The sequence below is a fragment of the Vombatus ursinus genome, unplaced genomic scaffold, assembly GCF_900497805.2.
Source record: "Vombatus ursinus unplaced genomic scaffold, bare-nosed wombat genome assembly UNPS02014812.1, whole genome shotgun sequence".
Classification (NCBI taxonomy): Eukaryota; Metazoa; Chordata; class Mammalia; order Diprotodontia; family Vombatidae; genus Vombatus; species Vombatus ursinus.
In genome coordinates this window covers 13,659,246-13,671,326 of record NW_020954590.1, presented here as the reverse complement: position 1 = coordinate 13,671,326, position 12,081 = coordinate 13,659,246, and the positions used below count along the sequence as shown (strand labels likewise).

At 37.9% G+C, this 12,081-nt stretch overlaps 1 protein-coding gene across 1 annotated transcript in view; it reads left to right on the top strand.

Annotated features, from left to right (window-relative positions):
• Positions 1–12,081, top strand: part of LOC114054294 (carboxypeptidase A6-like) — a 328,051-nt gene that overhangs the window by 204,446 nt on the left and 111,524 nt on the right. The window lies entirely within an intron of this gene.

Here is a 12,081-nt window from a genome sequence, read left to right as displayed (position 1 = left end):
GTTTAAAATGCCACCCTATGGTTAAAGGCTTTAAATTCTGAAACATAGTTACATTAGCATCTATTATTTAGAGATATAGCATTATGGGTACTATACTGGCCTTGGACAAAAACAAGCTGGGATCAAAACCTACATTTGACAATTGACACTTAGAAGCTATAGTAACATTTCCACTACCTACCTCATAGGGATGGTGTGAGGAAAAAGCTTTGTAAGCTGATAGATGCCATATTAATGAATTGCTCTTATAATGAAGTCCCTATTTCCAGTTGTTTTATTTGTGTTTATTCATTAAGTCCTGTATCTCCCTATAATTCTTACTACTTCTCTTCAATAAATAGGTAGCCTCATTTAAGCACCAAGGCAAAGGTGAATATTTCTGGGGAAATATTAAGGTCTAAGCTGTGTTTAAAATATTTGGCACCATCTTCCTTACAAAAGAGCTGCTTAAAGAATTTGTATGTTGCAGCCTTTAAATGACTTCCCAAACTGCACCAAGACTGGGAGACTCAAAGTGTCCCTTAGATGCGGGTCATATGAGATAGAAAGAATTGGTAAATTAGGCCTTACATAGAAGAAATCTCCATGAGAAATCACTGGGACTCATTTGATAATTCACATAAAATGCAGTAAATAGATTTAATTAGATGATGAAATTATCTAATTTAGGCACTTATCTAAGCACAAGACATCATGAAGTCTAAAGGAAAAGGTCATCTAGATATCCCTGAGGGATTTCTGTGAGATTATCCAGAAAGAATCATCTCCCAGAGGATCAAAGACTACATCTGGTTTTATTAACTACATGAGTATATGTCATAACTCAAGTTTTATTTCAAGATGACTAAGTCAGAGGCTACGGCCCTTTATCCAGTCTATTCACTAGGTGATAGTACTTCCGTGATAACATGATATAAAAGAGCTAGAGGACATGTCTGTATTCCAGTGAAAAATCCTCACAACAGCCTGGATATGAGCCAAGGAGCACTCCTCAGCAAATTAGAGGTTTATAGAACTGTGTTTCTGGCAGTCTATCATAATAATAACGCTGTCCCTTATGTTTGGAAATGAGTCCTCAGTTGTTCTGGTTTTTTTTTAAATGCAAAAATTAATGTCTTTAATTCTTTGAATTTTTAACAATTGTGTAAGTCAGAGAGAGGCTAACTCTAAACTTTTTTTGGATCTTCATAGGGTTGTCACCTGCTTAGGGTTTTTGTGTCCTAACAAATCCAAAAGGCATAAAAAAATCCCTTTGTAACCTTTTCTCACTCCTTGATCCCCTTGCCTCTTTATTGATAATCTCTCCACCTTTGACAGTGCTTTCTATTGGTTTTTCTTCTACCTGACTATTCCTTCTCATGCTCATTTAATTCGTCATTGTTTTTCTCCTGCCTCCTAAACACAGGTACCTCTTAAGCCCTGACCTCACTTGTCTTTTTTCCTCTAAACTTCTTCAATCATCCCATCTAATAGCATAACTTCAACTCTCATCAATACACATTTGCTTCCCAAATCTACATGTTAAATTGTGATCTCAGCCCTGAACTGCACTCTCATACTTTCAGTTCTGTGTCCCTCTAAAACCTCAAACTCAACAATTCTAAAACTGAACTCTTAATCTTGTCCCCACAACATACCTCCTTTTCCACTTTCTTTTGATGGTGCCCTATCCTTCCATCCTCTCAGGCTTGAAACTTTAGGTTATTGTATATTTCCTAAACATTAAGTTATCATATACTTCCTCTTCCACCCCATCTCCTCAATCAATCAATCAATCAATCAATAAACATTTATTAAGCTCCTAATATGTGCAAAGCATTGTGCTAAGTGCTAAGGGATACAAAAAGTCAAAAGATAGTCCTTGCCCTCAAAGACCTTACAATGTAATGGAGAAGACAATATACAAACAAATATATACAAAGAAAGCTACACAGGCAGGATGAATAGGAGATAAGTAACAGAGGGAAGTCATTAAAATTAAGAGGGGATGGAGAAGGCTACCTCTAGAAAGTGGGGTTTTAGTTGGGACTTAAAGGAAGCCAAGGAGATCAGTAGGGGGAGCAGAGCAGTAAGAGTGTTCTAGGTATGGGGGCAAGCCAGTGTTTGTGGAACAGCCAGGAGGGCAGAATCAAAGAATATATGTCAGTAAAGTGTAAGAAGACTGGAAAGGTAGGAGGGAACTGGGTTATGAAGGTCTTTGAACGTCAAAGAGAATATTTTGTATTTGTTCCTAGAGGCAATAAGGAAGCCTCTGGAGTATGGGTGTGATACGATCAGACCTGCACTTTAGGAAAATCACTTTAGTGGCTGAATGGAGGATGGATTGGAATGGGAAAAGACCTGAAGCAGGCAGACCCACCAGCAGGCTGTTACAATGATCCCAATGTGAGGTGATGAGGCCCTGCACTCAAGTGGCGGTAGTGTCAAAAGAAAGAAGGGGCAGTATTTGAGAGATGTTGCAAAGGTAAAAATGACAGGCCTTGGGAACAGATTGAAGATTGGGGGGAGGGAGCATTGAGAGGTAGTGAGGAATCCAGGATGATTCCTACGTTGTAAGCCTGAGGAACTAAGAGTATGGTGTTGCCCTCTCCAGTAATACAAGGTGGAAGGAAGAGGGAACGGAGGGCAGGGATGGGGAGTAGGGCTTAACAGAACAGATAAGAGTTCCCTTTTTGGACATACTGAATGTAAGATGTCTACTGGACATCTAGTTTGAGACATCTGAAAGGCAGTTGGAGATGAGAGATTGGAGGTCAGCAGAGAGTTTGGGGCAGGATAGATAGATTTGATAATCCTCACATCCAGTCAATTGTCAAGTCCTGTCAGTTCTAAGTTAGTAATATCCCTTGTAACCATCTACTCTCCCTTTCTCTCTATTTGCTGTACCTAATCCAGGCTTTCATCATATCTTAGCTAGTCTCCCTACCTCCAGTCTCTCCTCTATCCAATCAACACATCACATAATTACCAAAATAATCTTCCTAAGTATAGACTAATCATATGTCTCCCCTAATCAAAATCCTTCCACAGCTCTTCATTGCCTATGTGTTAACATGCAGACTCCTTAACCTAGCATTTCAAGCTCTCCACAATCTGATTCCAACCTACTTTTCCAGCTTTATTTACCTCTCCTGCATTTCACATTCCACTTTCTGGCCAAACTGGACTAGTAATTATTCCCTGATCTCTTCTCGTCCTATCCTGTCTCCATGTATTTGCATAAACCAGTTCCCCATGCCAGGAATATAGTACCTTCTCATCTCTACCTATCAGAATCTTTATTCCTCAAGGACTCAGATGAGGTATCACCTCCCCCACAGAGCCTTCTTGGATTTCAGCCAGTTGAAAGCAATCTCTCTCTTATCAAATTTTCTTATATTACTTTTAGGCCTCCCACATACATAACTTTTTTTCTCATCAAAGTCTACCTTGTATCATTGGGTATCTTTCTTAACACCCTCCTCCTTCAGATTGTGGGAAAGGACTATGTTATTTTTCTTCTTTATATCCTTTGCACCTTGCTCATAGTATGTATTTAATAAAAATTTGTTAAACTGAAATGAAACTTTTGTAAATTAAATATGTTTCTATATAAATCAAAGACAAATCTGAGCCAGAAATGAACACATATCTGTGATTTTAAAGTCCCTCCTAAAAAAAGTTCTCCTTCTCTCTTTTCCCCAACCTAATGCTTATATTCCACTATGCCATTCTGAGTTTGTTTAAACAACGTTGTTATTGTGGGGTTTCTGGCCTTTGTCCCCTCAGGCCTTAGCCTTGTGTTTTCCCAACTTATATTGAGTATCATATTCTACTGATGCCTGAAAGATATAACAGAATGACATGAGATCTGGTTAAAAGAGGAATTGTGTATCCATTATGGCCAAAAAGTATATTATTTATAAACAAAAATTCTTTGATCTTGTGGAGAAAAGAAAATTCTCAGTGACCCAAAATCCAAATAAAGCCAAGTATAGTCAATTCTTCCATATTGCTACTTATGGGGTAGAGCAAAGATATGGATGATCCAGAAAAAAAAAACTTAATTTTAAAATAATTTACTTTTGGTTTTAGAATGTGTTTGTATTTACATTGTAATAGAGTTCTATTAAATTTTCTAAGGGTTCAATCTAATCAAAATGGTAAGGCCCCACTAGAAAGAAATGACTTAAGAGATTTTAGAAAACTCTTGAATTTCTCCATATTGTCCCCTTGCTCAATGCTGGGAATAGAATGCTTTTTTTCTGAAACCATTGCTACATTTGTTCTTTCCCAAATCTTCCCTGGAGAAATGAAAGTAGTAGTAGTAGTAATGGTAGGAGTAGTAGTAGTAGTAGTAATAGTAATGGTGGTGGTGGTGGTACTAGTAGTAGTAACCTTTATATAGCATAAAAGTTCTCAAACTGGGGTCTGTAGACCCCATGAATCCATGTAGACCCTGAATCCATGGATAGATTTCAGGGGGTCTGTAAACTTGGATGGGAAAAAACTACATCTTTATTTTCACTAACTTCTGACTGTAATTTAGCATTTCTTTACCTTAGGAATATAAGCAACAAAAATTATTCTGAGAAGAAGTTCATAAACTTTACCAGACTACCAAAGAGGTGCATGACATAAAAAAAAAAAATGTCAAAAACCTTGATATAGCACTTATAGACATACAGATCACGTTACATACGTTATCTTCAGCCTTCACGGCAACCTTGTAAGGTAGATGTAATTTTTGCCCTCGTTCTGCAGAAGAGGATTTTGCCCAGGGTCACCCAGCTAAGCAAGTATCTGAGGCAGTATTGGAGTTCTGGTTCTTCTGCCTCCCAACTTCAGAACTCAATGAACTACGCCCCCTAGCTGCTTACTAAGTAGTTAGATATTGAGGTCTCTGAGAACTTCTCAGCGTATGAAAAGTACCATTGTCTTCTAAGCTGTGATTGTATAACTAAGGCTACCTCTCCCAAAAACCTAATACCTTCTGAACACACTCCCACCTCTACGAATTAGTTTATCCTGCTGTCCCAGTGCCTGAATTGCAGCCCTCCTTTTCCTTTCACGTGCCCTCATTCCTGCATTTGGAAGTCTGGTTCAGTTCTAGCATCACTTTGTTCTTCAGGCATCTCTCATTTCTTTACCAATGTGGTACCTCTTTTCCTCAGTCTTTCACAACACTTTGTACTTCCCCACCCCCATGCACTTATTGTCTTCTATTTTATATTAGTGTGTGGGCCAGGCTTAATCCCCCTGCTAGACTACAAATTCCTTGAAGGCAAAAACTGCCATATCTATGTTTGCTTCCCCTGGTTTGGTATAGTGTCTTGCACAGTGGAACCATTTCATGCATGTTTGTTGAATTGAATTGAACTCCACTGAAATATTGAATGCATTGAGTCCAACAGTGTGGGATCAGCAAACTGCAAAGATACCAGTCACACTGCCAATTCACTAAAATGCTAGCAGCTGAAGCCAAATCACTACCCAGCCTAAAACAGCTCATATCAATGAGGAAAAGGGAAATTCAAAATTGGGTCTGGTTTATTAAAGTGGGAACACAGGAAACAAAGCTTTTAAAGCTTAATAACAGAGAGGAGGAAATGGAGGGAAAATATCCATGGATTAATGGATAGTGAGAGCCACTAAAAGACAGGAAACCTAATAAAATTACCTACAGTATCCTATATGACCCTGGAAATAGTTTCAGTAGGGAAGAGCCCATTCTTTAAGATAGGAGCCCTCTGAAACTAGAAGTTTCTGAAGGAAAAGAAGAAATATGATGTAGACAAAGCAACAATCTTTGCAAAATATTTGAGTTGGTAGAATTTGAAGAGGGGGTAAGAATTACAGGAAGCCACTGAAGATCATTAATTGTGAATTGTATGGCCTCTGAATGATTTTTGAGGCAAGTAGACTGATCTCATAACTAACCAAGGGGCAGGACAATCTTCCCTTGATCATTCAAAGTCTGGTTCATTATCCAATTGATTACCCAATTCTCTTCTTCCTCTGACTGCTCCCATTTAAGAACCTCCTGTAACAAAGTATGAAGTAGAAAAGAGATGAAATTGAAATCAATATATTCCACACTTGTTATCAGATTGGATAAAAGGTTTGCAGTGAAATAATTTAAAGTGAATAATAAATTTCAGGCTTAGGAATGTGTGTGGATTACCATTGTCAGCACGGTGCTAAATTTCATTTTAACTTCTAAGAGTTCATCAACAGAGTTTGGTTGTTGATTTTTTTTTTCAGCTGAGCAAATTCCCCCTCTCGAATTCAACCAGGATCACAAATTTGAAGAAAAAGTATAGATGAGCTTGAGAGAATTCCTGGGGGAAGGATTGATATTTACATAGAAAACATCGGGAAGCAAAGTAAGATAGAATCATCTTCTTTTAACGTTAAAGCTGAAAGTCACCTTAGAAAATAATTCATCCAGGGCATCTAGGTGGCACAGTGGATAGAGCACCAGCCCTGAAGTCAAGAGGACCTGAGTTCAAATCTGGCCTCAGACCAAACACTTGACACTAGCTGTGTGCCCCTGGGCAGGTCACTTAACCCCAACTGCCCAAAAGAAAAATCATAATAATTCATCCAACCCCTTCATTTCACAGAGGAGAAAACTAAAAACTAGGGGGGTGAAGTCAGTTGCCCCATGACACAGATATAGTCACCAAGTTAGTACTATGACACAGGTTACCCAAATTTCTGCCCAGAATTGTTTCCACTGTATTAAAGGTAGAGATAAATAGAGCATTAATAAGAAAATGCTAGTGTCACCAGTTCCAAACCATGTAGCTTTCTCTCCAGTCTTCATCCCCAGCTCCTACCCCCCTAAAACGTGGACTCCCACCTGAGAACCTCCCTAGGCCCTGATAAGTGAGCTTTCACTTTAGTTTGTCCAGAATCAATCCTCCATGTCTCTTAAGGTGGTCTTTCCCTAGCTGAATGTAAGCTCCTCTGGGGAAGGTACTTGTTTACTTCCTTGCATCTGTATTCCCAGCACTTAGTACAGTGCCTGATACCTAATAAACACTTGGCAAATGCTTTACTTTTCTATCTAGAAAAATGATATTATTTTGTTTTATGTTTATTTTGTAGCAAGAACCTCTTGGAATGACGAAAGCACTGTGTAATTTCCCAAGTTCAGCCCAGGCTCATTATCCTGCTTAGACTGAAGTCTGAGACTAGTACATTAATGTCTATAGCACTTATTCAATAGACTGCCCATCAAACAGCATGTGGGTAATCAGGGATCCACGCATTCTTAATCCACGTGGTTTTTCCTTTGTGAATTCAGTTTGATAGATACTTATTGAGTGCTTATCACAAAAATGTTTGTTCTACATACAAACTGTATGAAGGAAGAATTACAGAAACAGGGAGCAAGGAGAGTGGCCAGGTGACTAACCAAATACTTAAAGCAGCAGGTGACAAGGGTCTAAACTAGAAGGACAATTCAGGTACAGAGGGGGGACCCCAAAAGATGTTAGAAGGATAGTGTAGTTTACAGGATGTGGCAAATGATTGGACGTATAAGCTGAGGGAGATGCAAGAGTCAAATGTGAGTCCAAAGTCTCCAGCTAGGGTGACTAAGGGGGTGGTGGTACCATCTATAAAAGTTGGGAGGTAGTAAAAAGAAGAAAGGAAAAGATTGACAGTTCAGTTTTAGACAGATTGAGCTTGCGTGGCTAAATTCTGTATCCCATTGTAGAAAATCTAGGCAGCTGGGTGGCCCAGTAGTTAGAGCACTGGCCTTGGAGCCAGGAAGACCTGAATTCAAAGTCTGCCTCAGACACCTTGGGCAAATCACCTAACCTCTGCCTGTCTCCGTTTCCTGATCTAAAAAATATAGAGATAATATCACCTACTTCAGTGTTATTTTGAGGATAAGAAGAGATAATATATGTAAAAGTGCTTTGCAAACCTTAAAGTGATATACAAATCTTATCTGTTTTTATTAATATTGTTGTAAATGACTAAAAGAAGAAAATGCAAGACTGAGACTTGGGGAAAAGATATCCTTCTAGTTTATAAATGTCCAGACTTTGGAGTCATCTATATAGAGGTAAAATTGAACCTGTAAGAATACATGAAATCACCGAGGTAGAGAATAGAAATAGGACATAAGATTATCGATCCAGAAAGGAACTCAGAGGCCATCTGATCCAACCCATTCATTTTAGGAGACTGAGACCCAGGGAGGTTGACTGACTTGCCCAAGGTCTCGTGGGTAATAACTATCAGATTTGGGATTTGAACTTTCATCCTTTTATTCCAGAGCTGACACTCTTTTCACTTTACCACACTGCCTCCCCAAAAAGCTGAAAAGAAAGGAGAGAACTAAGGACAAAGACTTAGAACACACACACACATATACATGCACATACCCATACATGCTTATATGCATACACGCATACACACACATAGAAGTAAGGAGGAACACATGTCCCAGGAAGAAGACTAAATAAGGAAGATTCAGACAAGTATGAGGAGCAAGAGAAAGCAGGTCAACCCTGTCTAAGCAGGATGAGGACTAAGAAGATGCTATCATATTCAGCACTTAATAGATTATAAGTGACCTTCCAGAGAAGAATTTAGATAGAGCAAAGGAGTGGTATAGGAAGCCAGGTGAGCAGGTTTGATAAGCCTTGTGTGGATCTCACTGAAGAGGACTGTAATATTCCAAGACTCCACGCCATCAATGCAATCTGCAAATGCATGCATTTATTTGCAAATAGGAGCATCTGAAGAACTGTATCATTAATTGATTGAATTAAGTTGAATATTCACAGATAAGTAAATCCAAGGTAATTTGAGAAGGGGAAGGTCCTCAAAAACTGATTATATAAGGTAAAAGCTTGACAGAGATGATAGCACATGACTTGAGTCTTGAATGAATTTGAGATTAGGGAAAAGAGAAAGGGGAGTGTGTTTGAGAGTAATGCAGCATGTACGATAGCATAGAGATGGAAGATTGAACATAGAGCTCAAGGAACAACTAGTCCAGTTGATCAGAATGTGCAATGTATAATGAGGAGGAAAATGAAATATCTGGAATGAGAGGACAGAGGCATATCATGGAGGGCTTAAAATGACAGGGAGCTTATATTTTATACCAGAGGGAGCCATTGAAGTTTTCAAATGGTGGATCATCAAAGTCAGACCTATACCTTAAGAAGATTATTTTGGTAAAAAGTGGTATGTGACATTATCAAGAATATGTCTGACAGGAAAAGAAGGTGGATTAACCATCTTTCACTTAATACCTGTGTGATCTTGGGCACTTACAATAGCATAGATACTATGAGGCAGTTAGGTGGCACAGTGGATAGAATGCTGAGCCTGGAGTCAGAAAGACCTTAGTTCAATTCTGGCCTCAGAAAATAGCTGTATGACCCTGGCAAGCCTCACCCTTTGTTTGCCTGAATTTCCTCAACTGTAAAATGGTGATAATAAACCTACTCTCCCCCAGGGTTGTTGTGAGGATCAAATGAGATAATATTTGTAAAGTCATTAGCAAAGTGCTTGGCATGTGGTGGGAACTATATAAGTGCTTATTCTCATCCATCCTTCCCTCCCTTTCTACCACAATAGACAAGTCACTTTCCCACTCTGTTCCTCAGTTTTCTCATCTGTGAAATAAAATAAAAAATAATTATAATATAAAATAATAATTGCAAAGAGATGACCTCTAAGATCCCTTAGATCTCTGAAGTCTGAAATCCTATGATTCTGTGTAGCAAATGCACCAGACTGTTCACAGCTACACATAAAATATAAGTAGAATCAGAGGAAGGGATCCATCATGATGGATGCTCTGTTGAAAATTTATGGAAAGACATGGACAAGGATAGGCATGTAGGGTTTGTGATTTGCCCTCATGACAGTAATAGCCAATAAAATTACAGATTCCATGAAGAAGTCACTCATACCACAAATCCCATTGAATCATAGTCTAATTGGTAATTTATTTTTTATTAAAGCATGAGATTAATTATTCTTTAAAAATCTTATGGATATTTGTATTTTGTGAAGTTTAAAAATATATAAAACAAAATAATTTACTTACAAGTTCACTAACTTAAATTGGCAATTTGAATTATGATACCACCCCCCCCTCAAGAACTGGTAGAATTCATTTTCACTTATGGAAATAATAAAGAAATATTTTTTCCCCTGTGATATTTGATAAGGGGATGCTGGGTGACAGGTGACTTCACTATTGGTCCATTTGAAATGGAAAAAGAAAATTTAGATATACTTTTGATAAGTTTAAGGCAGATGAGGTCTTAAGGAGAATAGACTAATAATATTTTCTACTACCTAGTGCCTTTCATACTGTAGGTATAGTACTCAAATATTAGGGGCAGGGAGGGAGGAAGAGGAGGAAGGAGAAAGGAAGAATGGAAAAAGAGGAAGAAGAGAGGAAGAAAGTAATATGTAGTGGAAAGAACATTGGATTTTAGAGTAAAATAATTGTTTCAAGTCCCAGATCTTACAGCAATCACTTCATCTCTTGGAGCTTCAGTTGACTGTAAAATAAGGGGATTCAAATACATCTCTAAGATGCTTTTCAACTCTAAGGCCTATGAACACAGACATCGCTGAGTTCCTAAAGCCCAAGCAGTTCACTTTTGACATCATCAACCCAAATTCCTCTTAATGAAAGCTTACTTAAAGAGTCTCATTACCATGTGTTAAAGCATGAAGGAAATAGTTGTAGTTTTTAAGGACAATTATAAAAATTATAAATCTATGCACATCATTCCTTTCAACAGTTATTAGATTAATTTTATTAAAAGAGGATGCGAGGAAATGGCTGATCTTCATTGTTAAAAGATTTTTTTTTAAATAAGTAAACTCAATAAATTTTTAGAACCTAATATCCAGCAGAAGAAAAACTCATTTAATGTGACATTTATAGCTCTTTTCCCAAAATAAAATCACAGAAGTTTAGAGCCAGTAATCTGACATGCCATTTAAGCCAGGTCACTCATTTTACAAGATGAGGGAATTAAATAAATGGCAACTATTCCATTAAATAAATTGTCACTTTAGTTCCATATTTCAGTGTTTAAATTAAGTCAGTATATTCCCCAATCTATTTAGTATGCTACTTGTTCCCTACCAGGTTATACCTTACATCTGTAATGTCTTCCCATGCCCTTTCCAATGGCCATTTTCTTTTTCTTGCTCAAAACTCTTCTAAAAATTCACAATTCTTTTTACTCACTCTACTTGGGAAAAATGTAAAGTCTCTAAGCATAGATTAATCCCATTGCTATATGTTTTCTGACACCTAGCACAAGAGTGTCAACAGTTTTCTCATGGGGCTACCAGATTTTTATTTATTTATTCTCTTCCTGGAAATGGGAGTTAGGGAGGCAATAGGTCTTCTTTTGGAGAATAGATGGCATTTAGATGCCAAAGGTAGAATTGGCTATTCACAGCTTTGCCTAAAGCTTTCCCTGGCACTCATACAGATCTCTTCCCACAACCCCAGTTCAGTGTCACTGATAATCATCCTGAGTGCCACTGCATATGCTGTTGTTTGCCAACCTCTGGGCCACCATGCTGTTTATCACAATACAATGTTTCTTTTGCTTGTGGATCACTAAATCCACAGAACTAACAAGTGGGGAAAATGTGAAGGCTTTTTTTTTTTACAAAGTGTACTTTGTTACTTGTTTATTGTTGTTATTGTTTTGAAAAATGGGATTTACCATTAATTATGACAAGCACACCTTGAAGAAAAATGGAATCCTAAATTAGAAGCCAAAACATGTTCAAAGTGGATTCTTTATCTTTCCTCAAAAACCTCTCTTTCTAGCTTCCCAATTCTTATCAAGGGCTCCATCATCTATCAAGATACCCAAGTTCATAACTTTAAAGACATCCTTGATTCCTCACTTACCCCCTCCCATAGCCAATCAATTGTCAACTTTTGTCAAATCTATTTTCATGACATCTGTTGCACCAGTAATCATCTCATTCTATCCATTCACACAACCATTCCCCCAACTAAGGCTCTCATTATCTCTACCCTTGAAACATTGTAATGGCCTCCTATAACTGCCTTCTTTGTCT